Source organism: Pan troglodytes, chromosome 15, assembly GCF_028858775.2.
Source record: "Pan troglodytes isolate AG18354 chromosome 15, NHGRI_mPanTro3-v2.0_pri, whole genome shotgun sequence".
Lineage (NCBI taxonomy): Eukaryota > Metazoa > Chordata > Mammalia > Primates > Hominidae > Pan > Pan troglodytes.
The window spans coordinates 50,809,947-50,814,061 of NC_072413.2; the positions used below are offsets into that span (position 1 = coordinate 50,809,947).

The window sequence follows — 4,115 nt, forward strand, 5'->3', positions numbered from 1 at the left end:
GGAGACAGAACAAACAGGAAACTGCCAAACACTTTCAAAACCATCAGCTCTCGTGAGAACTCCCTCACTATCACAAGAACAGCATGGGGGAAACCGCCCTCATGGTCCAATCACCTCCCACCAGGTCCCTCCCTCAACACATGGGGGTTGCAATTTGAGATGAGATTTGGGTGGGGACACAGAGCCAAACCATATCAACCACAGTTAACAGCTTGATAGATGTTTCTTCAGACTGCCTGGGTTTCATTCTCAGCCCTTCCATTTAGCTGACCACCTTGGACAAATGATTTGTCCTCACATTGTCCCAGTTTTCTCATGTCAGTGTAATAGTACAGGCTTGCAGAGTTTGATGAAGGTTTAATAAAATAATATATGTAAAGTGTTCAGCATTGTGCCTGACATATAGTACGTGCTTAATAAATGCTGGTTTGTGTACATATATTTGCATATAGTCAGAATAAGTCTGCAATAACAAACAACCTCCCAAATCTCTGTGGCTTAACACAATAAGTTTTTTTTTTGTCTTACACCAATTGTTAGGGCACTTTCTCCATGTAATCACTCAGGGATGGAGGCTAATGGCAGTTCCACCCTATTCTGGTCAAAATCTGAAATACATGACATCTTTAGTGACCAGAATAGTGAAAAGAGACTGGAAAATCATGCATGGAACTTTTACTGCCTGATCCCATAATTGACATACTTCCCTTATGCTCACAATTTATTTGCCATGTTAGTAATTGTAACCCTGCCTAGCTACCAAGTTAGCAGGGAAATTCAGAGTAGAGAATATTTGGTGACTGCTTAACCTCTGTCACAATCCACCTGTTTTTTCCCTAGCATCGTATAATACTGTCCAAACTCTGTTGTAATTTTTTTTTTTTTTTTTTTGGCATGTAACATTGCTTTCTTTTAACTGAAGTGAAGACAAAACCTCGTCACGTTCAGAGATTAACAGCCTCATCCAGGTGGTCAAGTACAATTTTGTCTTTCTTGGTTAACCAGGTCCTAATTTCAACGTATTTCCATATGTTCTTTAAAATCACCTGAAACTGCCCTGCGCAGGCTCACACCACGGCTCTGTACCAAGGGCTTGGACCCGCCTGCAGCCAGACGGCATCTCACTAGATGTCATCATCATCAAAGAGATCTTCAAAACCATTTAAAAAGTCTACATGAACAGCCTTTTCATTAGTTGCCAAGTCCATCAAGAACCTGGTGCTGCCTCCCGCCTCGTCCAGGTCCATGTAGGGCCCGGCGCCCTTGGAAACATCTCGTCCACGGCCAGCTTCATCTTGGGCTGCGGCGCTCTAGGCCCACTTCCGGCCACGGGGCCGCTTCGTATTTTTCTATTTTTTAACAACTCCCCATATTAATATTCATTCACTCATTGACTGTTAAGCCCTTCTATGTATCAGGAATTGTTCTAGGTACTAGGACATATCAGTGAAGAAAATATTTGTTAATCCTTGCCTTCATGTAGTTTGTTAGATTGTGAACAGATCAGAAAAAAACATGTAAAAAATTATAAAATGTTAGGTGATCAAAGTTATGGTGAAAAACAGGAAAGGGAAGAGGCAGAAGGAGTGTTGAGGTGCAGTGTTAAATAGAGTAGTCAGAGAAGACCTCTCTGAAATGTCATTTGAGTTAAATTCTGAAAGGTGTGAGGAAGTCAGCCTTGTGACTATGTCTAGAGGAAGAGCATTCCAAGAAAATAAAACTGTCAGAGTGGCTTGGTGATGCCTGAAAATGCGTTTTACTATTTTTGTACATGTCTGAAATTTTCCATGAAACAAGTTAAAAAAAAAAGTAGCCCTGGTAAAAGGGAGGTCGAAGTGGGCGGATCACTTGAGGTCAGGAGTTGGAGACCAGCCTGGCCAACACGCTGAAACCTCGTCTCTACTAAAAATACAAAAAAAAAATTAGCCGGGCATGGTGGCGGGCGCCTGTAATCCCAGCTACTTGGGAGGCTGAGGCAGGAGAATCGCTTGAACCCAGGAGGCGGAGGTTGCAGTGAGCTGAGATTGTGCCACTGAACTCCAGCCTGGGTGGACAGAGTGAGACTCCATCTCAAAAAAAAAAGAAAAAGAAAAAAAAAAATCTTACCAGTGTACCTCCTCAGAAATAATGTTTTAACTTGTTTGTTACTCCACAACTTCCTTAACTCTGGCTCCAGACATTGCTGGTTTTTACTGCATCGTTTCTCATATGCTAATTTCATCTTTCCAATTATTTGCTAAATTCTTAATCATGTCTTATCCTTTTTTATTCCCCCCTTTGTATCATTTCCTTCAAAGTGATTGGACATATAATAAAATATCTATTAAAAAATAGTAAATTGAGAAGTAAAACTTAGTGATGGCTTTACTAAGTATGTCAGTCTCTAATTCTTATAGCATTTTACTATGTTGAGGATGTAAAAAAGCAGATTGCAGAAAATATTATATCTACAAGCAATTTAAAAGTTTTTAGCATTAGGGCCGGGAGCAGTAGCTAACGTGTGATCCCAGCACTTTGGGAGGCCAAGGCAGGTGCATCGCGAGATCAGGAGATTGAGACCATCCTGGCCAACATGGTGAAACTCGTCTCTACTTAAAAAAAAAATACAAAAATTAGCCAGGAGTTGTGGCATGCGCCTGTAGTCCCAGCTACTCGGGAGGCTGAGGCGGGAGAATCACTTGAACCCAGGAGGCAGAGGTTGCAGTGAGCTGAGATTGCACCACTGCACTACAGCCTGGGCGATGGAGGGAGACTCTGTCTAAAAAAAAAAAAAAAGTTTTTAGCATTAAAGAGCTGGTACTGCCAGACAGTATGATTTACACCTGTAATCCCAGCACTTTGAGAGCCTGAGGTCTCAAGAGTTTGAGACCAGCCTGGGCAATACAGTGAGGCTCCATCTCTACAAAAAATAAAAAACAAAATTAGCCAGGCATGGTGCTACAAGCCTGTAGTCCCAGCTACTCAGGAGGCTGAGGTGGGATTGATCACACTACTGCACTCCAGCCTGAGCAACAGAGCAAACCCTATCTCAAAAAAAAAAAAAAAAAAAAGTTGGTTCAAAAATACTTTGGATATTTTTTCAAGCAATTGGACAGATGCAAGATACAATTGGAAAATAAACCTTTCTTAGTCACATACTTATGATTCTTTCACTTAAATTTATTCTTTCGGGCCAGGCACGGTGGCTCAAACCTGTAATCTCAGCACTTTGAGAGGTCAAGGCAGGTAGATCACATGAGGTCAGAAGTTTGAGACCAGCCTGGCCAACATGGAGAAACTGCATCTCTACTAAAAATACAAAAATTAGCTAGGTGTGGTGGCGTGTGCCTGTAATTCCAGCTACTTAGGAGGCTGAGGCATGAGAATTGCTTAAACCCAGGAGGCGGAGGTGGCAGTGAGCCAGGATCATGCCACTGCACTCCAGCCTAGGTGACAGAGTGAGAGTCAGTCTCAAAAAAAAAAATAAATTATGTTTTCAGTTTATTTACTTACTGTTGCCATAGAAACAGGCTACACTGCATAAACATTTTGAGTAAATTCTACATTTTTTGCTTAAGATGCCCAAGAGTCTCAACAATTAGATGATTGTCATTGAAGCAAAAAATGAAATCAGCCTCATTCAGTCCAAACAGTTTGCTCAACTCCCTAAACCTTATTTAACTTGATTGTGAGGTCACTTCCAGACGCCACTGGGAGTTTCTCTGAAAGACCACTCACTTAGAACCACCCTGCATTGAAGGGAAGTGGTGACAAGCTGCTCAAGTAGTAAGGAAGAACTCTTGTCACAGACAAATTTCTCAGTGTTAGTCACACAACCAGAACATAATGTTTAAACGAAAATGTATGACATTGCTGGAAAGCTATGTCGGAAGAACTGCGGCCAAAGCAAAGAGAATTACAGACATAAGGAGAATTGCACTTTCATGACATGAATAACTTAGAAGACTGGTACATTTAAAAAAGCTCTGTGTTTTGTTTTCAGTTTGGTTCTCATAATTTAGTTCACCCTAATTGTAACCTATTTGATATGAGGCAAAATCTCTATTTTGAGAACAATGTTGTTACCTTAGAAAGGAAGGGTTACGGCATTATGCTGACATGCAGTTGGAAACATT

At 41.2% G+C, this 4,115-nt stretch overlaps 1 pseudogene; it reads right to left on the reverse strand.

Moving 5' to 3' along the window:
- Positions 1 to 1,124: 1,124 nt before the first annotated feature.
- On the reverse strand, positions 1,125 to 1,294 carry LOC129136981 (COP9 signalosome complex subunit 9-like; annotated as a pseudogene).
- Positions 1,295 to 4,115: the final 2,821 nt, after the last annotated feature.